Below are 25,482 nucleotides of genomic sequence, written 5' to 3' on the forward strand. Positions count from 1 at the left end.
GGCTATAGGTCTGGAATGCTGTTCAGCCACTCCTGCCTCTGGATCAGGCACAGTGTAAATGAGTGCAAGAAGCCTGATAAAGGCTTTTCTCTCAATCCTTGGAAATCAGACTCTGACTAAAAATCCTTGTTTATTAAAATGATTAAGCAACTGTTCATTTCAAGTGAATGTATTTTTAGTTTGTGGAAAACAGATTCTGGAACTGTCTGTTCTTCAGTCATGTATAGATGTCTGATACATTGCTCTAGTCATGTTTTGCCCCTCCTACATTCTTTCCCCATAAGAACACAGTATCTTCCAAACAACTTCTTTTGTCAAAGAATTGCATAAGACATGATTACTGGTACTTGTCATCTGAACATCAAGATGTGCTAATATCTATTAATAAAATGCTTCCGAAATCTAGAGGAAATCTTATGAATTCTCTGCACCATACATTTTCGTTTCCTGTTTTTTTTAAACATTGGTCCTTTATTGCTTTCACTGCTGATTGTATTTGGGAGTTTTTAAGTAATAAGTATTACAAATGCTGCTTTTCCACATATTCTTTTCCAAAATGTTCTTTAAAGAGCTCTCTATTCACTTTGCTTCCTTTGAATTAAAAAAAAAAAAAAAAAAGACAGGACAGAATGTGCAGAATGCATAAGTAAAGTAGAGGAAATGCAGCATTTAAAGAGAGATTTAGGGTCTTTCTACTGATTCAAAAGAAAGCAGTTTGTTTGTGTGTTAATGGGAGGGAACTCTGTTGTAACTACTACCTTAGCTGCTTCTGTGTAGCATTCTAAAGAGCTTTTCATATTGTATTTTTAAAATGCAGCAGTGAAGCCATGCTGAGTTTTTCTTCTGCTCTGGGAAGGTTTTTATATATGTGCAGTGGCTGCCACCCAGTTGCCATCTTATTCTTTAGCCATGAGAACAGTCCCCTGTGTTTTAGAATGCAAAGTCTCACCATGTTGGCATCATCTTCAGCCTCCAGGAGGAAGGAATGTGTACTTTTAGAGAGGGTAACTCCTTTCTTTTAGCTCATTACCTACCTAATACCCTTCTTTTAAATAAATAAGGTATCCATTTCCATTGAGATGTGGGGAGAAAAGCAACAGCATCCTTCTCAATAAGAGGCTACATTTATGTGGATTCAGTTATGAATATTAAATTACAGGTCCCCAGACAAACACCAATCTCTGCATATATGCATGTGCAGTAAACATTTTAACGAGCTTCAGCTGTTTATATCCAGTAGGTTGATAGTATGGGAGGCATGCAGAATACTCTTCTTGCAGTTCTGATGCTGCTGGGTCACAAGAGCTGGTTTGCTTTATGGCAAGGCATGTTCCCTGGTGGCTGCTGCTGCTCCTGTCGTTTAAGATTCGCTGTCGGATCTAAATCGCTAAATGTAACAGTAGTGGTGCAAATATATCAAGGAAACAGATGATATCAGGAGTCGATGTATTAAACTCATTGCACATGAGAGCTGGCATTTAGTCTAATGCACTTATTGACAGGCTTGCTAAAGACTGAAAAGGGGTGAAGGGACACAGAGTATGAAGTCTTCCGTTACCTTGGTAGGGCCTTATAGAAGAAACTTATAAAATCTGACAGATGACGACAACCTTTTGATAGGTGGACAATCGTACAGAGCAGTCATGGGCAACCTGTGGCCCATGGGCTGCATTCAGCCTACTGGGATTCTATCTGTGGCCCTTGGACCCATGGCTGCCCCGTCCCCTCCATACCTTCCGCACACTGGAGCACTTGAGCCCTACACTTCCTAAGTCTCACCTCCCTACTAGGCCTCACAGAGCTGTGAACTGCCTGATTCATGCTCTGCCCCTTTCTCCCGGAACTGGAACGCCACGAATCAGCTGTTGGTGCAATTTGCACACTGTGAAAGTACTGGGAGGGAGGTGGGAGGAGCAGATAATTGTGGGACTCTGGTGCCCAAATGGGAAAGAGGCATCTGGGGGAAGGTAGCAGCTGTGGGGGTGGGAGGCATGTAGTGAAGTAGGGCCACTCACGTGGCCCACACACCGTTGGGTTTGCCCATCCCATCTACAGAGCATAATCCATTTCCTACAAAATTTTATAAGATTTGTCAATCAGGGATTTTTCCCTTCCAGCTCAGAATAGAGGCAGTCTGCTGAACCCCATGCAGTATCACTTCCCACGCTGAGTCTGTTCTTTGGCTCTGTGCAGCAGAAGATTTGACACAAGGGGGCATATTCTCAGCTGGCATAAATTGACATTGTGCCAGTAAAAATCTATGCATGCTGTGAATGAGAGGAGAAAATGGACAGGGCAGGGACAGGGAGTTTTGGATGCATATGATAGTAGTGGGGAGGGGACAGTAGCAGCTCCCTGTAAAACTTAAAAAATTAACGCACCCAAACTATTTAATTGACAGGAATAAGTGTAGTAAAGATCATCTGCTTCTCTTCAACGTGCTAGAAATGCATCCCTCTTTCTCCATCTCTGTGGCTAAGAAACACTGATCAATAGCATCAAAGAGAACAAAAAGTGGCAGTGAAAGAATAGATACTTGCATGTTTAGCTCCTTGCTTATCTCAGTTTGGCTTTCGTTCAGCATGCCAAGAACTGCCAGCAGCCTCTAATTACATGAAACTGAAATCATGGTGGACTTATTACCATGAGGATAAAGTTCTCTTTCAAGGACTAGGGCCAGACTGACAGCTTTAAGGTTAGATTTTTTTTTTTTAATGTGAAGACTCATGTGCTTTATTATATTTTTTTTCCTAGAAAAAGTAGAAGAATTTGGCTGCAATTCACTTTATGCAAAGAGGTGAGCAGAATATTTGCCTCAACTGAGTAGAGAGTAACAGGTTGCTCTTCATGCTGATCTATTTAAACACATGCTCTCTCGTAGTTTTGGACCAAAATAAGTTTTGTTTTGTTTTGTTTGTTTGTTAGCTTCAAGAGAGAGGATAAAAGACAGTTCTAAACAATTGTCTTGACCCTACAAAAACTCAGGTATGTGTCTCATTTATTCCTTATGGGTAGTTGCATTGTCTTTAGTGGGGTTACATTGCAGGGCATGGAGTTAATCATATGTGAAGGTCTTTGTGGTGTTGGAACCTAAGACTTGAACAGAAATACTTCCATCTTTATTTTATTTTCTGTATTAATGTATGAAAAAAGTTGGTCTCAAATGTTTAAACAGTTTCTTACAGTGTTTCAACTCCAGAGGCAGATCCATAGTGCTAGGAAAGGAGAACAAGTGATCTGGCTACTTTCACTTTCCAAGAAGAATTCAGTGCAAAATGTAAACAGAGCCTTTCAAATGCAATAATATGAGATGGTGGTGTTACTAACACAGGTGAGGATTTTTTTTAAAGATGCAACTCATTTTGAGACCATAAATTAGCCAAATATTTAAGAACCAGACTTGGATTACACATCCAGAAGGGGGAAAACAGTTTTTTTAGAGATACTGAAATGTATTCAGTCTGCTATGCCATTCTGGGTGAGATTCTGCCTCCAGGGGGTGAAAGGCACAAAAATACAATTTTTAGACTTTCCATTTTAGAACAAGGCGTCTGTTGAAGTGACACAGTATGCTTTTAATGAATCTCTTCCCCCCCAGTCTCTAGATCCAAGGGATTTTTTGCAAATATTTAGGTTAATAGGAGCTTGCTTTGCAGGCAGGTTATGCTTCCCATATCTGTAGTAAGAACTACTTCATTTTTTCCCACTTGAATATTGACTGGCTAGTTGCAGTTTAATTTTGCGTTTGATTGATATCAGGTTGTTAACGATGTTATTTTAGCATGTTGAATGCATTTTTTCTTGCTATCTAAAGACTGCTAATCATTTACTTTAAGCAAAAAAATAGCAGTTTAGTGTGGAGTTTTTCAGCCAGTCATAATTATCTGAAGTATTTCAGGCATCTTACAGGTTTCCTCCCTCAAACACATGAACATCTATATACGGCTGTATTTTATAAACATTTTCATCTGAATATTTGGGATGCTTTGGAACTGACTGTTAACACTTACATAATCAGTTAAATAAGGACTGATATCTAGCCGGCTACTCTTACCAATGTTGTTCAATAAACATCTGGTTTCTGACTTGTGGAATTAATGGAAAGGCTCTGTTGCCAATTTGGAATCTAAATGAGGCTGCAGATATAGAGTGACAAGCCTTGTGGAAAGCATTTTCATTCAGGTTTTTTGGAGGGTTGTGCCTGGCTCCCACTGAAAAATACCCGTGTGGTCAAAGTGTAACGGTGCTTCAGATTTCTCAGGCATGCATTTTTTACTAGTATTGCTTGAGCTGATGTGAATCAGGCTGGTGCTTGTCTTCATTCTGTTGTGGAAAGACACGTAATGTGGATCTGGCATGCACTGAGAGCTGAATAGATGATTGTGTAGAAACTCTTTTGGGAACTTCTGGTTTGTTCACTCTCTCGACAGAACAGCCAACTGGAGGCTCAGCAAACAGGGCTGCCCAATGAACTGGAAGCCCTGTCTGTCAACATAGGGCTTTTATGTCCACAGAAATTGTCAACAGAGGCATTCTTCCTCATTGTGGGCAGACAGAACACTGTCAGAGGAAGTGCCAAGTTTTGTTGACAGTCTGTCAACAAAATGCATTTTGTGTGTAGATGCGCCGTGAATTTTGTCGACAAAACTCTCTAGTGTAGACATATCCTGAGCGTCTTTAGCTTGCTTTTGCTTTTGCCTCCCCACACCAAGGACATATTTGAAAACCCCTGGGAACAAAATGATTGTAACTGAAAGGGAGGGGGAAAGAACTGCTGGGCCCTGGTCAGAAAAGACAACTCTGCGAAGGACTTTACCTGAAATGATATGTTGAGTGAGAGAGTTGTCATTTGCAAACGGTGTTTTAGTGAATCTAGCTTAGCTTGCATGCTTTGTATCATTTTCTAAGTGACCTTCTTTGTTCTTTGACCACTTAAAATACATCTTTTCCTAGTTAATAAACTTATTTCTGGTTTATAATTTACCCTATTTATGTAATGAGGGCTAGAGGCCGTGCATACCTTCCTTCACAACAAGGAAGGATGTGAATATATAATTCTGAGTTGTACCTTCAAGAGGAAGGCAAATGTCTGGATGCTAGAGTAAATCCCCTAAGCCAAATTTCCCAGAGTTGTTCTGTGTCTGTAGCTGCAGCTGAAAGTGGCCTTGCTTGGAGGCTGCATGGCCTGACTAGGTAAAAGGGGACCTAGCTTGGCAGAGAAGTGGGGCTCAGTGGTGTCTAAGCCTCTCAGGTGACATGTTAAGGCTCCTGACCCATCACATTTACCCTTTTTATCATTGTTTATACCTAACATTTAATGCTCTTCTTAGTATCTTGAAAAAACCTGAAACTGCTCTGTGAAATATGCCTCCATGATAAAAAGAATGTGAAAAAGTAAACTTATTTTGTTACTTCAGGAAACAGTTGCTATGATTTAGAACAGGCAGGTATCCGATATGTGGTAAACTGAAGTGTAACATGTTTTCTTTCATTTTGTCTTAGGAAATATGTTTTTCCTGTCACTTTCTGACTTTCATTGCTCTAAGTACAAACAGGAACACAAAACACATCACAGAATTGTTTAGCCAATGATGTCAATTTCTTCAGTAACTTGTGCAGCCAGTATCATTGCTGGCACAACAGTGGACTGGTTCTGGATTCTGATTGCTACCCAAAACAACACTGCCTTAAGTCAGGAGGACAAAATGCAGCAAGAGGAAGCAGAGGGCACTATTAAATTCATACTTCTTTTTCCATGAATCCATTAAAAAAGAATACTTGGAAACAAGAACAGGAAACAGTTTCCAGAATTAGAAAGACACATTGCTGTGCTTTCAGTTCTGTCATACTTTTCCAGATGATGGTGCACATTTGAATTGAAGCCGTTATTTCTTGTTGTGCTCCTTAGCTTTATTATGCTCCTTCATTTTCAAGTTGAGCTTTTCAGTCTCTATCTTTCTGTAGGTAAACTTATTTTTAATTAGATTTTTATTAAGAACATTTTGGCACCGTATGTGAAACCACAAAAGCTCAGGCATTATTGAATAGAAAGCAATAGCTGTCAAACAAGGAGCTAAGTCTCGTACTGGTCTGCAGAGCCAAGATGAGCATAACAACTGGTTAGTAAGACTCCAGAGAAAATCAGCCAGCCAGGATAGAAACCAGAGGGTGTTGTGCATTGCAGCCCTTCTGATGAGGAACAATGAGCAATCACTAGCTAGCATTTTTTGCGTGTTGCTGCATATTTTACAGCCAGCTTGTGATCTGGCACCCCAACTTATCCAGTTCCCATACCCCTCTCGGAGACATGATGTGGGCCAGCGTTAGCTTGCCCTTTGTCCTGTTTAGGCTTGTCTTCACTATGCAGTGGATCGATGCTACAGCACTTGATTCACCAGTGGTCAATTTATCACATCCACTTAGATGTGCTAAATTGATCTCTGATCACTCTCCTGAAAATTGTGGTATTCCACTAGGACTAAAAGAGTAGCTGGTATTGACAGGAAGGCAGCTCCCGCTGCCTTTACCATGCAGAAGACGTTGTGGCAAGTACATCGATTTCAGCTATGCTTCAGCAACATAGCTGAAGTTGCAATGATTAGATTGAAGGAGGCGTGGGTAGTGTAGACAAGGCCTTGGTGTCCCTAAGAGCTCTAGAGCAGGAATTCCCAACCTGTGGGTTGGGACCCAAAGATGGGTCGCTATTAGATTTTCTAAGGGTCGCTGGCTGTGTGGCTCTTTAAGGAGCTATTTGCAGCTGCTGCTGCTCATTCCTCCCAGTCCCAGGCCCTGCCACACTGAAATGGAACTCAGTTTAATTAGTTTAATGGCCAGCAGGAGGGATCCAGCCATTAAACAAATTAAATTGAGTCCCATTTCAGCATGGCAGGGCATGGGACTGCCAGCATGGCAGGTGAGGGGGGAGAGAAGCAGGGCTGGGGGGAGCTGCGTGGAGAAGTGGTGGTGGTCCCGCAAAGGAGCAGTGAGAGGTTTTGAATTGCCTTGGGTCACAAAGTGTTACCAAATTGTCAAAATGGGTCGCCATCTCGAAAAGGTTGGGAACTGCTGCTCTAGAGAAATCTTGCCCTACCCCCTGTACGTATGCAAAAAAGAGCAGTAGCTCCCTCCACGCTCGTCCCACTTTCCTTCTGCCCTATTACAGCACACGGTAATATTTTGCTCCAAAGTGAGTGATTTCAACATAAAAATGATTGGAAAACCAATGACCAAGGAAGAGGTTCAGATGTGGATAGGAACAGTGTGTCACGTGTGTACTTGAGGAAAAGCTTGCCCGTAAAGTTTCATCTGTAATCATGAAGAAGGCCTGCTTGTAGTAAGGTAGGCAAGTTCTTGTATCTCATGTTGTAAAGACATTTAAGAAGTACAAAAACCATTGGCAAAATGAATGGGTAATTTCAGTGTGAAGACACCTTTAAGAAGGATGGCCATAATGACATATAGACACGCACCTTAGAAAATCTTGCTAAAACCAGATTTACTCCAGAACATTAAATGTGTCTTGTGGTGTGCTTGCAGAGCTACAGAATTAAGCTCAAATCCACTTCTGGTGTATGCAGGCAGAGCTATCATTTAAATCAGAGGAGATCTACTTGCTTACAGCAGAGCTGAATTAGGTGATTATTCTTTTAGAAGGGCTTGGACCCACAGAAAACTCTCTATTTAGTTTCATTTCTGCAGGCAATACCGAGCTGACATACAATTCTACTTTAAAGTCTCATACCTTAAGCTTTCTCTGAGTAGCTTCACAAATGTTTGGACTACTGCTCCTTCTCTATGGCAGTAGCATGTGGAAGATTTCCTTGGACCCAGTTCTGCATGGTGCTGATCACTTCATTTCCACTGAAGCCAGTGGATTTACACCAGGAATGCTACAGGCATGATGGTTTGTTTTGGGACCTTACAATGAAGCATCTTTATCTCTCCAAACAGTTTATGTGTTTTATAAACAAAATGAATAAGCTCAGGTGATCTGTTGTACAGCTCAGAAAGAACTCACTGTTCAATCTTTCTCATTAACAGCCTTTGTTTCACATTTCTTTTCCTTTTCCTTCTTTGGTGGTGGTATGCCCTAAGGCAACTGGCTCTCTCTCTTGGCTGTCAGGTCTACACTACAAGGGTAGGCTGAATTAAGGTACGCAATTCCAGCTACGTTAATTACATAGCTAGAACTGACATACCTTAATTTGGGCTTCCACACTTTCTACAGTAAGGGTCTCCCAATGACTTCCCTTACTCCTAATGAGGGCAGGAGTACCACAGTCAATGGGAGCATCCTGTAAGTTCAATTCACTGTGTCCCCACTAGGCATGCTAAATCGAACTCCAGAAGATTGATTGTGGCAGGGTCGATTCTTCCTGTAGTGAAGACTTACCCTAAGTCTCTTTTCATCCCCTCCTTTCTCCCTAGTCCATCAAAAAGATTCTTCCCAAGTTTCTCTCTCTTTCTACCTTACACTTTCTCTTGCTTTGACCTTAAGGCTAGGGAGACCATATCTCCCCCCCCCAAATATGGAACAAGGGAAATTATGCCATCCCGGCCAAAATGGGACAGATGGTCACCCTAACTGGGAGTCAGGAGGTGGCTGTCCTGTGGTGGCTGTCACCCTGCTAGTGAAGCTCTTGGCTTCCACCAGCTGGGGAGCCACTGTGTGGCCTCTCCAGCTGCTGGCTCCCCCAGCTGAGGGAAGCTGGGGGGCAGCCACGCTGCTGCACGGGTCTCCAGCTCTCCCAGCCGAGGGAAGCTGGGGGAGCGGGACCAGCCACAGTGAGGGTCCAGGTCCCCATTTCCCCAGGCAGGGAAAGCAGGGGGGCAGCCGTGCTATGGTGGGAGAACCGGGGGAAGCTGGGAAGCAGCGGTGTTGCCATGCAGTCCAGCTCCTGGCTCACCCAGCCAGGGGAAGCAGGTGAGAGCCGCCTGAAAATAATTTTGAAAGAACATCTTGTGTATAGATGCTCTGTGGGATCTTTCAAAAGAGCCCCCTTCTTTTGAAAAATCTTTTGAAAGAATATGCTAGTGTACACGCAGCCTGTGTGTGGCCAGCTCATATCAGCAATAAGAGTCACTTACATTCCATGACACCAAGCTCTTCTAAAGGGAGGTGAAAAGAGAAAAATGAAAATGATTTTAAAAGACCTTGTGTACGTCATTGTTGTAGTTGTACTGGTCCCAGAATATTCATGAGACAACATACATGAGGTAATATATTTTGGTGGACCAACTTTTGTTGATGAGAGAGAGAAGCCGTCGAGCTACACAGAGCTCTGCCTCATGTCTGAGAAAGGTATTCTGAACATCACAGCTAAATGCAAAGTGGTAATCATTATTTAGCCTATCTTGTTAGCACATATTTTAAGGTATTAAATAGTGTGGCATGGCCTGTTTTACAGATGATTGTAATAAACAACTTAATCTGGAATGAGCAGTTTTTAATTCTTCAGGGCCTTTTACGAAGCAATTGAACACTTAGCTGTCAATGAACCTTGGAATTGCAGTTGTACAGTACTCTAGGAAAGGAGTCAGAGCTAAGGTGAAGGATTGAAGGGAGAATAATAAAAATAAGACACAAAAACATTTCCAAACAAGAGATCATCAGGGTCTGATAGAAAATAGGAACCCAAATGTGGCTGGAACAGTTAAATGCTAGTAACTTAAAAAAATTCAACCAGTACTTTAAGGAATCATGGTTGAATTTAAACCACACTGGGAACTAAATTTTGGTAATTTAAAATGCACCTGCATGAACGACATGGTTCAAAATTGAATTGTGAGCATGTGTAGTAAATTGAAGATGGGCAGAGAAACCTCACATTTTAAACAATGGATGCCAAAGGAGCTACCTTTTAATTATATAGAAGTAGAGTAGGAAGAAGATGGGTTTCCAACATTGATAAACTAACTAGTAAACTGCTTGCACAATGATTAATGCAGTGGATCTGGAATTAATGAAAACTGAGACCTGAAAGAGTCTAAACCATTTGGTACATAGTATGCCCCTGGTTAGAAAAAATGATACTGTAAGGGGAATGGCTCATCCCTGCAGGCCCTGTAGACACACCTGAGTCCATCAGGCACTTAATTGATATCATATTCACTGAATAGAGGGTGCTACAAAAATTGCTTATTTATCCAATGGGAGCCCATTTTTGTCAACAGGGTTACACTGGGGTAGTACTGGCATAACAATGGTGACTCAGGCCCATATTTTGTTATTTTTTATTTAAAGAATTATCTATAGCATAACAGCTCTCTAGAAATTTTATTTTAACTTGCTTAGAATTTTTAAAAAAGAAATGTTCCCCCTCCTCTTTTTATCTTGAAAAGTTTAAAAAGATAACCACAAGCTCCTTACACATATTCTTACAAGAATGATCCTCTCTGCCCCTGGAATTTGTACAGGCAGTCTGTGTGTACCATGCATACAAAGAGAGAAAACAGAAAGGACAGACCAAGAAAATAGCATCCATCAGTGACAAAGACAACGTTGAGGTTCAGACTTTGGTTTGCTGGCTTCCAAGCTTTCTTCAGTTTCCAATAGCAACCGCAATAGGTATAGAACTATGTCAGATAATGTATCACATTTGGTTTCCTGTGGCTATATGAAAAATTTAAAATGCCAATATTTTATGAATGACAATAACCAGCAGAAAAAAATTTATAGCTAAAAATCTGAGGGACCCTTCCACTGACTAAACAGTCTCCTGTCAGATGCAGAATTAATGGGATCTGAAACACTGGGACTGCATCTATGAGCAATGTTTATGGTGCTGTCTCTGTACCACTGGAGTGTAGACCCTTTCAACTTCAACAGAAGGAGGCTTTCTGTCTGTTTAGTTAACCCAGGTCCCTGAGAGTTGGGAGTGACAGTGGGGAATAGGGTATCTAACTACAATGCTCGAGGCACAAACTGTTCACAGCCCGAATGACATAGTTTGGTCTATCTAATTTTAAATGTAGACCTGTCTAACAGTAAACAATGTGAAACACATGTGAATAAATAGTACAACGGCTGCAGGCCATAAATAAACTTTGGATTTTTTTCCCATCCCAAAGCAGGACCAAAAGTGAAAAAAATCTCAAAAAACATATTGCAAACTGATAATCCAAAAAACATGAAGTCAATTGAAACATTGCATTTTAGCAGTTTTGAAAAGTTTTGTTTTGTTTATAACCTTTTACAAATTAAACCTTTTTCAATGAATTAACTAAATTTTGAAATAAATAAAGCTTCACATCAGAAACAAAGGGTTTTTTGTTTTTTTGAAATGTGAAAAAATTCTGAAAAAAGTTTCAAATTTTTTCTGTTAGAAGATTTGTCAAAACTACCCTTTCCACTAAACTGTTTTAATTCTGACTAATCAGCATTCCCAACAATAAGTGTTTAATCTGAAAATTCCTGATCAGAATAATTTAGGAAGAAGGTACTCCAACAGCTATTTTCTTATTTATTCCTATAAGCTAATATGGTAGGAGACTGATCTCTGGCCAATTTGTTGTTTATTCCCATGTCACCTAGTACTGTATGTAAGTACATTTGTCAGTGAGGGTCAGTGTTAATATCTCTGGAAATCAGGTTAATATATATAAATGTTCAGCTATGTTTGTATAAATAACTCCCAATCATTTTTGAATTATACTAAGGAGGTAGCGTGTTTGTCATACTTCGCTGGCTATCTCCCCATCTTCCCTCCCACCTTAGTTGCTTTCCAGTCACTAACTTAATGATGAATTCAGGACCAAGTATATAGTTTGAGGCTCAGTGTATCACCAGAAAGCATTGCCAATTAAGGTGTCCCCGTACTGCACCTTAGGTAACTCAAGGCCAGAGCCTCTGATGCATGCATTGGGAGTAGGAGTGGGTCAAAGTCCATTTCTTTTAGAAAATGAAAGAGGCCCAGCACAACTGTAAGAAGACACCATTAGGTTGTGGGGGTGGAGGCTGGGAAAAGATCACTTGTGCTATGGAAAAGAACCTAAGTTTTTGAATACAAATGAAAGAGGGAAAAGGGTTGCGAGTGGAATTTCAGACTGATAAATTACCTCAGATTTTCTAGTGGGCTGGTAATCACTTACCCAGGAGTATAATATTTACTTATTCACAAACTCTTCTGCCCTCAACAAATATCAAGACCATTTACCCTCCCATTCTATAAAAATACAATATAGTCACGTAAATGTTGAAAGGGGAGCTTGTTTTTTGTTTTGTTTTGTTTTGTTTTTTTATAATACAGTGATTACAAAGAGTGTTAGAAATCATAAGAGTAAATAAAAAGATGTACTTATAGATCTGGATTCACATATATAAAATATATAAAAAGTAGCTGCATCACATCCAAATCTACAAAATGGAGTTAACTGAATTTTAAAGGTATTTATGTGCATGTTCTGGGGGAAAGATATCGGGGAAAATACAATTTTTAGCAAGAATGTCATAAAGAGTCACTGTACTAGCCTAAAGTTCAGATAATAAGGTACATAATAAAATAATTCTGAGAAAAATATTTAAGAGTTGGACTGATCAAGGCAAACTGTGGAGTGCTTCCTATTTTAACTATTTCCTATGACTAATGCCTGCTAGCTTTTAGTTACATTGAGGTGCTCCTTTTTGTAGCATACCCTACAGCATGCCTTCGCCCGCAACAAAACAGCTATATATATGTTTGTGCAACATCTAGAATATTATAGATACTATTAGAAACATTTACAATGAATAATAATGCAGTACCCTTTCTCTCATATAAATAGTCAACTGGCATTCTTTTTACCCAATCATATCCGGCTAATAGAAATTTTCTTCTGAGAAAAACAAAATCTTTGGCAAATTATCGTCTTGTATCCTTTTGAGTAGAAGGACATATGTCACTTCCATCTGTATCAAAATCCAGAATTATGGTCATTTTAAAAAAAAATCAGATAATTACTAAATTTGCATAAAATTGTGCAAGTCTGGTTGCAGTGTTTAGCACAGAAGAATGAATGGAAGAAAAACAACTGAGTCAAATGAATTAATAAACTTCATTTTGTTCTACATCAAGTATGAAATTCAGAATAGTACAGAGGCCCTTGCGTAGCCTATGTGTCACTGCAGGCCCCATTCGAAGGTGTAAGTGGGATTCCCCTTTAAACTTCTCGCGTCGTGCAAATGAAAATCATTGCCCTGGAAATGAAAATGCTATATTCGCTGCACATTAATTTTCACTATGTTGAGTGAAAAATCAGCAAAAATATCTATAATTACTATTTCCAGCAACTGCAAAATGACAGCCTTCCACAGCAGAGGCTGGCTAGAAGCCAAGCAATTAATTTTGTGTAACTGCGTAGCTAGCCATATTTATGCTAAAAGAAAATTATGTGGAATTATGTAGCATTGGAAATGATTGAGGTTTGAAAGCATGAGGTTTGGCATGAAATTACATATATGTCCATATGTACACTTTCCGACATGTAAGGCATGATTTTTAAATGAATAGGTGCCCACTACCACAAGCTAAATTTTATACACAGCTGTTGCTTAATTTGCATGTGTAACGACAATGGTTACTAACTGAAATGAGCACATACTAATAGCCAGTTGGATACCTCATCATTTATGTGTGCAAAGATCCAGTTTTTTGCCTCAGTTATTTTTGAAAATGGGGTGGACACTTTCAAAAACTTTACCCTAACTCTTTAACACCTACCACCTGGATATATGTAAAATATATCTCTTTCATTGTTTCAGTAACAGTCCACAATTAACCCTGCTCTGCTCAGCCTCTTCTTGAGCTCTTGGAGTGATATGTTCCTCTGAAACAAACGATAAGGATTCAGCTTCATACATTTGCAGGCATATGTATGTTCTACGTGTCATATGTGGTACATTTAATAGTCAATAAATCAAATAATTCATTAATTCCTAAAACATGCTAGAAAAAACACTTGCTCTAAAGTCACATATTGTGTGAACAGAACATAAGGATGTTTAAAAATAAAGCAACATATTGCATTTATACTTGTACCTGATTATCATGCCTAACTGTTTTGGAACTGTAAAAATGACAAGGAGTCCTGCAGTGCCTTAGAGGCCGTGTCTACACGTGCCCAAACTTCGAAATGGCCACGCAAATGGCCATTTCAAAGTTTACTAAGGAAGCGCTGAAATGCATATTCAGCGCTTCATTAGCATGTGGGCGGCCGCGGCACTTCGAAATTGACGCGCCTCGCCGCCGCGCATCTCATCCAGACGGGGCTCCTTTTCAAAAGGACGCTGCCTACTTCGAAGTCCCCTTATTCCCATGAGCTGATGAAGTAGGCATTTCAGCGCTTCATTAGTAAACTTCGAAATGGCCATTTGTGTGGCCATTTCGAAGTCTGGGGCACGTGTAGACGTAGCCAGGAGAGTAATCTGTGTATTTGGGCATAAGCTTTCATGGGTAAAAATCAGGAGTAATTTTGTTGGTCTCTAAGGTGCTAGAGGACTCCTCATTGTTTTTGCAGATGCAGACGAGCACGGCTAACTCTCTGCGATTGGAACTGTTTCACAATGCCTATTTTTAAAATTCCAGTCTGAGCATTTATGTATGGGAAAGGGTAAATGTACATTCCTATGGTGGTAAGGAGATGATCTGGCTTTCTTTACATGATTTACAATGGCTGTGTTACTCAAAATTTGACTCATCTGAAATTCAGGTTACTCAGTTCTCCCAACTCTGTATGCGAGCTTGGATTATTTTGTTAGTTTGGAATACAGAGAAGCTACGGTGAGTACAGTCTTTTTCTCACTTTGCCAGTCAGGGATTTACATGTGAAACTCCCCATGCAACCAGATGCAAATACCCCTCTTTGTGTGCGCAGGGGAAGGGCTGCACATTCTTAAAAGTATGCAACAAAGTTGTGTTCTCTAATGAACAAGAAGAGTAATCACAAATTTAAATCTACAAGGCTCTAAGTGCCACGTTTGAGTGATTAACATTTTCAGCATCATTAATGAGAAATGTGGATATTCCAACCTTAGATTTAACTGTAAAATCTATAGAATAGAGACCTTGTCAATCTCTTATGTTTATAAATTGTGTGACTGAAACAGTCCACTTTCACAATACAAAAACTACCCAGTCCTAGAATAATTATAAATACAATTCCTTTCATTCAAAGGAAATTTAAAGTTCTTATATTCAAAAAAAAATTATATTTAAAGAACATGAAGGATGTGAGGACAAACGCTCATCAGTTAGAAAATACCAGAATTAAGGTTGCACCCTTCGTTTGGACAGATGCATACGCATTATGAGTCAGCCTTTGATTACGTGATCACATACTATTTTTTCTACAGGATTTATGCCTCTGTCATTGTACCAGAGGGACCCTCTCTGAGGATCAGTCAGAAGTCTGTTGCATGGATGACCTTAATCCTGGCATCTCCTAACTTTTGAATGTTTGACTCTGCAACCTTAATGCTCATTTAACATATTTTTGTGTGTGTTCAGTTTGCTGTGCTTTCATAAGCAGGGACTGAATGAATGCTTTCCTGACAGCTAGATGGAATGGCAGAGACACCCTGGATGTGTCTATATAAATATAGTTTGCTCCAGGTTTGCTAGATATTCAGCAGATGGAGTAGTGTTTTGCATATTATAAATCTACTTTATTTGTGACTAAACACCAGCTATGTTAGTTTTAGGGTATGTCTACCCAGCAGTGTTATTTCTAAAATAAGCTATTCTGAAATCTCTGTTATGGAATAGCTTATTTTGAAATAAAGCTGCTACACACAGGTTGCTTCTACACTCTCCCCCTCCTGTCGGAGCTGGCATGGTAATGAGGCAATTTGAAGTAGGCTAATGAGGCACTAACGTGCCTATTCAGCACCTCATTAGCATAATGTCAGCTGCATGAATTTCAAAGTGCAGACTTCGAATTCCAGATTGACAGTGTAGATGGGGATAGCTTCGCAATAAGCCTCCCTCTTTGACATTCCCTTACTCTGATCTAGTTCTGTAGGAGTAAGGGAATGTCGAAGCGGGGCACTTATTTCAAAGCTGCCCCCATCTACACTGTCAATCTGCAATGAAGTTTGCATGTCAAAATTAGCGTGGCTGCAATTATATTTAATGAGGTACTGAATATGCATGTTAGCACCTCATTAGTCTGCTTTGAATTGCCTCATTACTATGTCACCTCCAACGGGAGGGGGTGAGTGTAGAAGCAGCCACAAAAATGCATTTTTAAATAGCACTTAGCTATTTTGAAATGCAGTGTCTACACGCTGCAGCCAGAGAGAATAAGGAGGGAAGCAGGTACTCTAGTCAGGGGGCTACACACCCTCTCTGGGAGTACTGCCTAGGCTGGTTTGACCTGTTTCCCCTCACTGTGGAAAGAATAGTGCTGAAATAGGCTTCATTAGGAGCCTCATTCTTATTTTAATTGCAACATAGCTGTGTTTCTGCCTAACCTGCTAGGAGTTAAAATGACCGGGAGCTGAAATCACTTGAGATGGAGCGATGTGTATGTCCAGCCTACAAAAGAGCTGAAAATTACTAAAAGACCAATATGCTGAGGTCAGAGTAGAGCAAATGGTGAATGACAGCCAGAGTGACAGTGCAGAGGTACAATAAAAAGCCAGCCCAGCAGGGTGGCAGTGGCAAAGAAGTGCATCAGGTGGCTAGCAGGGCGTTGTCAGAGAAGGATGATGTAGGGCCAGCAGTGTAAGATGCTTCTGGCCATGTCTACACGTGCCCCAAACTTCGAAATGGCCATGCAAATGGCCATTTCGAAGTTTACTTATGAAGCGCTGAAATGCATATTCAGCGCTTCATTAGCATGCGGGCGGCAGCGGCGCTTCGAAATTGACGCGCCTTGCCGCCGCGCGGCGCGTCCTGATGGGGCTCCTTTTCGAAAGGACGCCACCTACTTCGAAGTCCCCTTATTCCCATGGCGGGGCCCTTTTGAAAAGGAGCCCAGTCTGGACGCGCCGCACGGCGGCAAGGCGCAGCAATTTCGAAGCGCCGCTGCTGCCCGCATACTAATGAAGTGCTGAATATGCATTTCAGCGCCTCATTAGTAAACTTCGAAATGGCCATTTGCATGGCCATTTCGAAGTTTGGGGCACGTGTAGACGTAGCCTCTGTGGATGTATCTGTGAACTCTGAATATGCACTGGCCAAGAACAGCAACTGTGGGTGGGGTGCAGAGAAACGTTATGCAGTAGCGACATTTGGCTTGCTGGACTTAAGAACCTGAGGGGGAAAGGATGCTGTCCAATCTGTTCTTGGATTTCTGTGATGGGATGCCGTCACTGAAGACCCCTTGGGATGTTGCCCAGTGTGCTGATCATTCCACTGACTCCTGCATTCTTGCTGTCTGGGTCTCCCCACCATACTGTCCTGCTGGGCTAGATCCTCTGGTCTTCTCCAACCTAGGCACAGGGTTGGGGTTACCGTCTCCCTGCAGAGCAATGCAGACACAAATTTACTTCAGCTCTGGGTGGCTGCAGTTCCAGGGCACAGCACCCAGGAAACCAACCCACAAAAGGGATCAAAACCCCAAATAAATCTGTCTCTGTGCACAAGTTTTGCACAGAGACAACTTATCAGATAAGCCCTCGTTATCAAGGAAAGAGAGATATAAAGAGTGGTAGCCCTCTGCAGGTAATAATGACTTATTCTGGGCTTGATTATAAACAAAGGAGTTTTTATTATACAAAACTAGTAGGACTTAAGTGGTCATACGTGAAAACAGACATATTAAAGTAGTTACTAAAATGAAATGAAAAGAAAACTCATGGCTAGTTCAAACTTCCCTGAGAGACTTATATCATACAGACTCTTAACCTAAACAGCCATTCTCATATAAAGTAAAATCTTCAAATCAGAGCAGTTCTTTTGCCCCTAATTTGTGTCAACAACCTTTCACAGTTCTTTGTTTCTTCTTGGGATGTGTCAGAGTGAAGACAATGGAACCAAAAGCTTTCCATTGCTTAAGTTGACCTTCCCCCGAGTGGGAACCCTTTGTTTAGCGTTCCCCAATAATGAAAAAACATTGGAACAAAATGGCTTTCACTACCAGGTGGTATGGCAAAATGTCTTTCTGGCACCAACCACCTTTTAGATTTAAGGACAAAAAAGGCTGTTTACCAGGGGGTAAGGGGATCACTCAGTCTTCGGGTTCCAGAAGCACATTCATTAGCATATTTAAAACTATAAACAGTCTTACATTTCCTATTTCTAACATCACATCGGAGAACGATACATGCACAAAACCAGGATATACAGATTCAGCAGCTAACATTAAAATGATAGGTTACAAGAGGTACTTTGTCCAAAGCATCTCCAAATTATGCATATTTATATTCAAAAACCCATTTTCATAATGCAGGGTGGGGGATGCGTAAAAATTCCATTCCAGGTGCCTCTGGGCTTCCTGTCCAAGTCCCAGTCCCAGGCTCCCTCCTCTGGGTCCTCATTCATCTCCCTCCAAAAGGCTTGTTATCCTAGCAACTCACTCAGCCATAGTTACTGATTTCATTTTTTCAGTGTGTGTGTGCGTGCATGTGCGCATGTGAGCATGCGCTAAATACTCTCACTCCACCCCTTACTGCAAGCCCCAACCCCTGCCCCACCTCTTCCCACCCCTGCCTGTTTCCACTCCCTCCTGCAAGTGCACTGCATCTCTTGCTCCTTCCAGCACTTCCTGCACGCTGCGGAACAGTGAATCACAGGAGGCATGGGGAGGGAGGAGGAGTTGATCAGTGGGGCTGCTGGTGGTCAAGATGCATTGGAGAGAAGCAGAGGAGGAACTTGGCTGCCAGTGGTTGTTAAGCACCTGCTAATTTTTTTCCATGGGTGCTTTGGCCTTAGACCACCTACAGAGATGATGTCTATGCCCCCAGCCAGTCCCAGTCTTCTAACCCTACCCATTTTCCCATGGCTCCTCACTACATCTCAGTCACTTCCCTGCCCAGCTCCCAGTCCTGTCCTATCCCCCAGGCTACATCTACACTATGAGATAAATTCAATTTTTAATAAATTAGATTTTTTAAACTTGTTCTTATGGATTCAAATTTAAGTGTCCACAAACCTTCTTCAAATTTAACCCACTCTTTTTCCATGTTGAGTTTCTGTGTCACCACTGCCCTATGCAAGTTTGACAGCATGAGCAGTGCACTGTGGGCACCTATCCCACAGTGCCTTAGCCCCGGTTGCTTGTGGGTTTTTCATATTAGAATCCCAGAATACAAAGCACTGTCCCAGAATTCAGAGCACTCAGTAACACAGTTCAGACCTCGCCCAAACCTACTTGGGTTCCCTGTGCCATGTGTTCTCTGTGGACGTTGGCGTAGTGCTGGGCAGCTGTGCTATCAGCCTTGTCTACCCCCGCCTGGTTCCATCTGTTGCACATCCAGACCTTTATGTTTGCAGGCCTGGGTGCTGCAGAATTCAAATTCAATCAAAAATTTATGGGCTCCCTGTGACCTTCTTCCTGTGCACCTGGATGGAGAGCAGTGGAGAAGGAAGCAGCCATACATGGAGAGTCACCAAGTAGCTTAGTGGGATACATTTGAGATGCTTCTGGAGGCTAATAAATTAAAATTAAAGACATGTCTCTTCTACACTAGCCTTCATTCAAAATTGATACTATACCCACCCAGTAATATCAACATTTTTGTTATTAGTATTAGGGCTCACTAATTCAAGCTAATGGTATTTACAGTGAAGAAAGTGACATTTTAATATTGAGCTAATTCCTTTAAATTTGATTTTATCTCATAGTGGAGATGCAGCCCCAGATTCCTGGTCTCTGTCTGTTCCCCTTGGCTTCTGTTCAGTGTATCTCCCCCTGCTATTGAATTCCAGGCCCATTATGCCCTATCTGTTAGTCTCCTTCCCATCCTCTATCTCTCTCCATCACTCAGCTCCTTTAAGAGTTTCTTTTTTCTCCCCTATTTGGGTTCAGCCCTCATTCTACTTGCATTTGAGTCAGGCTGCTTCCTTCTATGTTCTGCCTAGGAGCTGCCTAGAATCACTCAGAGTGCTGAAGCGAGAGTCCTCCAGCTCTGTGTTCTTGTGTGTGGTTCCACAGCAGCCCTTGGCTGCCAAGAGAAGAAATCGCAGGGTAAGTCTTGTTCAGGCCCTTCAACCCTGAGCTGCAGCATATGCAGTCACTCCAGTCAGGTGATAGAGCATGAGCGGTACAGATAGAATCATCAAAGAATTGAGGTGCAAACTCTTAGTTACTAAAGTCTCTACTATGTGTGAATAGAGATTTTTCAAAGGCTTATAACCTGCCTAAATTTGGGCAAATATTCACAGGAATGGCAAATGGCCTGACACATGAGCAATGCCCTCATCAAATTTCAAGTCCATGCTCCAAAGCTTAGAGGGTATAAAGGTTCTTAATTAAAAGAATGTAGAATTATTTAACATGACCAAAAACATTTATTTGCCTTCAGTTTCGTTCTCAGAAATTGTTAAGCCATTATTGCTAAAGCTTTTCAAATTAAAGCCAGCCTGAGGCAGATACCCAGAATGGAAAATTTCAGCTCTAACAGTTAAAGCATAGCAAAGCTATAAATCAATGAAAACAAGGTCTTATAGGGAGTGAGAAGCATAAAGGCAAACTTCACTAGAGCTGGCAATGCCAGCCTTGCCTATAATTGAGAAGTCACTTGTCTGATCACTGATATTCAACCAACTTTACGGCAGAGTAGGACAGGTGCTTGGCCAACCTCGTGCAATTGTTTAGGAGAGAAAGAGGAGGTGGGTGGGAAGGGGAAATGCCCATTTGAACGTGCAGGAAAGTTTGGCAGCTGAAGAGCTGTGCTTACCCAAATCAGAACTTCACAAGGGCAGTGATATTAATAAATTCTAATCTTAAGGAGTGTTGTGGAATATTAAGTTCCTGCATGTGCACAGAACTGTGTTTTTACATTTCTACAGTAAGATGTCACTTCCAAAATCTGAAACCTGATGACAGTAGCAACTACTGAAGCACAGGCACGATTTCCTGCAGAACTATGGCCTTTCTTTGGAGGTCTCCCATCCACACTCTGACCAGTCTCTATGCTCTCAAGTTTTCAATCTTGACAAGCTCACTGGCTGCAATAAACTGAATTTTTGTTTGAAAATAAAAATATGTTGGGGAACTGAAATCACAAAGTGTAGCAAACTCACCAGGAAAAAATATCAAATTACAAACACTTGCATGTTCTTCATTATTTCAGTATGGTACAGCCACTTTAAAATAACGTTAAGTCAGCGTTACACAGCCTGTTTATTGATCAGTTTTATGCAGCTAAAGGAAACATGTATGAGGAAAGTTTAAAGAAAATGTATCTTTTGGTGTACTTGGCTGAAAGGTAACACTTGAGCGACTAGCCTTCCAGTAAAAACAACAAGAACTCCTTTGGCACCTTATAGACCAACAGATTTATTAGGATATAAGCTTTCATGGGCAAAGACCCACTTCGTCAGATGCAATGTACCCTTCAGATGAGAGATCCTGTTGTCCATCTTCACACAGAAATGGGAAAAAAAAATGAGACTCAAGCTATCACTCCTCTTCAGCTCATTATGTTTATAAATTTTTTCAGCTTGTGTTGGAATACCTATGCTATGGAATTAGACAAATACCTTTTAATAAAAGTCTGTTCCTGCCTTTGAACTAGGGCTTCCCACAGCCTCATTTTCCTGACAGGGTGATGGAACCATTGAACAGATGTGTTTTACCAGAGGCCTAGACACTTCACATTTGCCTCCTAGTTTTTTCTTCATTTTGTAATGACGTCTGTCACCTCTGTTCCCTTGGTGGATTTTAGTGAAGCAGCAGGAGCCTTGTTCGTTCACTCCTGCTATGCTAGCATGTTGCATTACTCTTGATCTGATTGAACTCAACTGCCTGCTTTTGTCATAATAAGAAGTTTTTTACTTATAAAAGGAATAATGTATGTATAATTTAAATACAAGTTATGATTCCAATTATTAACATTGTGATAATATATCAACAGGTTGCATGTGCGCATTTCAACTTAGGGCAATTTGGTCCCTTCCTGTGTGGGCCTGAGAGTCTTGAAGCCAACCTCATTGGGGAATCATCACTCTCCAGTCCTCACAGCTGGGACCAGAAGGCACGAAGCCAAATTGCAGCCCAAGTTCCACCCCATGCTCTGGCTATGAGAGGTCCAAGGATCCTGACTGGGACACAGATCCTGGTTAAGCCAGAGGAGGAAACAGGAAATCCGTACAACTGAGCTTCACCTTAAGGGTATGTCTGCAGATATCATGGTCTTTATTTTTATAGGACTCTAATATCCCCCACTACTCATCCCCATCCAATTTTTCACACTTGCTACTCTACAGTTAGCCACCTGCAGCTGGTCTATGCCAGCTGACTTGGGCTAAGCAGCTGTGTAATTGTGGTGTAAATGTTCAGGCTCAGGCTGCAGCCCAAGTTCTGGCACCCTGTCTCACAGAGGCCTAGAGCCTGGGCTCCAGTCTTAAATTGTAGTGTAGACATTTGGGCTAAGAGTTCCTTAGTCTGAGTCCTGCAAGCCTAAGTCAGTTGGTACAGGTTCACCACAGGTTTTTTGCTGCATTGTAGCTATACTCTAAGGCTATGTCCACACTATAGCGATCTGTCAGAAGAGATCTTCCAACAAAATTTGTATCAACAATTGTGGCCTCACGCAGAAGTGGATTGCTCTGTTGATCCACTCAACTGTTGGACAGAGAGCAGCCGGACTGCCTGGACACTCTCTCAACAGAATGGCTGACTGGAAGCACAGCAGACATGGCTGCCCGGTGACCCAGAAGCCCTGTCTATTGATAGAGACCCCCCCAGAGTGTCCATATGGCTTTTATTTTCAACAGATTTTGTTCAGAAAGGTATTCTGCCTCATGGTGGAAATGCAGAAGGTTGTCAACAAAAGTGCCGAGTTCTGTTGACAGTATGTCAACAAAACACATTTTTAGTGTGGACCTCTGTGAATTTTGTTGACAAAATGCCAGTTTTGGTGACAAAAGTCTTTAGAGGAGACGTAGCTAAGTGGCTTTATTCTCCCTGCCGCAGTCCTGGTGAAACGCATCTTGTGGTCCTGCAGGTTTTAAAGATGTGGGGCTGGTTTGGAAGAGGGTTGCCCAAGCACAGCATCCAAAGCAGCATATCTTTTAGCAAAACCACATCAATTATTGTTGGTCAGTGACGGGCAAGCTAGTCTGGCAAGAGGGCTGTCCTTCAATTCAGTTGGCTGCAAGTTTGTCATCACTAAGATAGTCCCCTGGGACAGGGTAGCTTTGCTAACTCCATCTTCATACCTAGAATTTTCAGAGTGCATCAACTGAACCACAGCAGCATTTTGACTGGGTGCAGTGGAAGCGCACAACTCTGTGTCATTGCTGTGTGTAATCAGCACACAGCTCACTGCATGTACCCTTGGATTACATGCTTGTTACTTTAGTAATACTGGTAAGAAAAAACTACATGGACCTGAAAGCAATGGCATCTGACAACCCTGTGTAGAGCAATGGTAAACAAAACGTCTCATGGACGGTATGCAGCCTTTGGGCTGCAAGCTGTCCACCACTGTGGTTATGCTGTCAGCATTTTTGCTTGCTGATTTAAAATGCTCTAGCACAAGCAGAGGCAAAGGCTGAGAAGCACTGCTAGCATGACACATTGTGGAATACCCCATTCCTCTGTGAATGGCCTGCAGGTCTCAGGAGTTTTGCAACGTTGAAGAGCCATGGTCCATCCCACTCCATAGGGAGGCAATAACAACCCACAACTTCATAACACCTCGAAAATTCTGGAATTGGAATTTCAACAAGTATTTCAAGTGTATTTTACTCTCCCATAAATATTTTGCCAGAAAGCATGGTCCTGTCTCTTGCTGCTTAACAATCTTATAAGTAACTACATATAAATTTCTATTTGATTTAGATAAGGTTTTTACTGAAGCTAAGAGATCATAAAAATGTGGTCCTATCTTTAGTTCAGAATTCATACTACTGTCCCATTTTTCTGAGACATTATTCATCACCCTTTTGTATTTAAATACCAATGAAGAAGACATATGAATATGTACTTCATTTATAGTCACTTGGAAAGAAGAGTTTGTAGCCCTAAAATATCTGATGCTTATTATATTATTATGGGCAATGTGGTAGATATTGTGCATCCAACTAAAAACCATAATATAAAACATACATAAACCTCACAGAAGGCAAGAGTTATAGAAGTTGAAGGCATTTCATCCAAAATTAAAACAAGCACATCAGAAACACTCTTTTTGTCTAATTCTACACAGAAAAATATGCAGATAGTTGAATTACAAAATCATGTAAACATCCATATGCTGTTTAACTTAGGCATCAAGTACATACAGATTTGGTCTGGGAGAGCATATTGTGTTTAAGAACATCTGGTAGATGTTGATAATAAGCACCATAGAATTTACCAAATAAATTACGTGCACTAATAATTTATATCTCATGCCAGGCAGTTATTATGCCAATTTTAATGTATATTTGTCTTTGCATCCAAATGGGTTCCCAGCGCATTCCAAATTCAATTATGGAACTAAATTAATAAAAGATTATGGAATTCATACCTGCCTAAGCATATCTGGGGGGAGGGTTGGGCCACCTGAAGTTAAAGTGGATAATAAAGTAATTTTAAAAATCAAATCAAACAAAAATTGCTCAGAATTTAACAGTTCTGCGAGATCAACATCCAGTGGAAAATCACGGTGTCTCTTTTGCTTATACTGTACACTATCACCTGGAATAAAGACGAATTAAAATGCAGGGCCAATTTTTGCCCTTGCATGTGCTTTCACAACTACAGGTTGAACATCTCTTGTCTAGGACTCTCTGATCTGGCCACATCCATGGTACAGCAGGACAAATAACAATTCAAAATATTTGAACCTTTGATGTTGAGCTGTCTGGAAATCATACTATCGAGATCAGGAATTTGTGTGGTTACTTCTTCAGTGGTGATCTCATAAAAGCCAGTGTATGCCCTTGCGGCCATGTATCTCAGCTATTTTAATTTCCTCATCTGGGGCTCTCAGCAGGACTGTTTCATCATTTGCAGCTTGTTCAGAGTGTGGTGACACAACAGCTCACAGGTTTGAGTTACCAAAATCCCACATTGCTGATGCTGCAGCACAATGACCTCAATCCAGCAAAGGTCTTAAACATGCATTACACTTTTAAGCATGTAAGCAGAACTGAGGATCACGGATTTTAAGGTCATGTGGGACCACTGACTCAACTAGTCTGATCTCCTCCTGTCTATCATAAGCTGTTGAATTTCAATGTTACCCCTACATTGAGCTCAAAAACTTGGGTTGGACATCTTGCAGATGGGCATCCAATCTTGATTTGAAGACTCCAAAAAATGGAGAATCCGCCACTTCTCTTGGTAGCTCATTCCAACACATAACTTCCTGCACTATTAAACACATGTACTTTGTTTTGAATTTGAATG

At 41.2% G+C, this 25,482-nt stretch overlaps 1 long non-coding RNA gene across 1 annotated transcript in view; it reads left to right on the forward strand.

Annotated features, from left to right (window-relative positions):
- The first annotated feature begins 2,774 nt into the window (after positions 1-2,774).
- Positions 2,775-25,482, forward strand: part of LOC142018344 (uncharacterized) — a 28,074-nt gene continuing 5,366 nt past the window's right edge. Inside the window, exons 1-2 of the long non-coding RNA XR_012646801.1 lie at positions 2,775-2,797; positions 2,926-2,985. This is a non-coding gene — a long non-coding RNA (uncharacterized LOC142018344). The remainder of the gene's footprint in view (positions 2,798-2,925; positions 2,986-25,482) is intronic.

This window comes from Carettochelys insculpta, chromosome 10 (genome assembly GCF_033958435.1).
Source record: "Carettochelys insculpta isolate YL-2023 chromosome 10, ASM3395843v1, whole genome shotgun sequence".
NCBI lineage: Eukaryota > Metazoa > Chordata > Testudines > Carettochelyidae > Carettochelys > Carettochelys insculpta.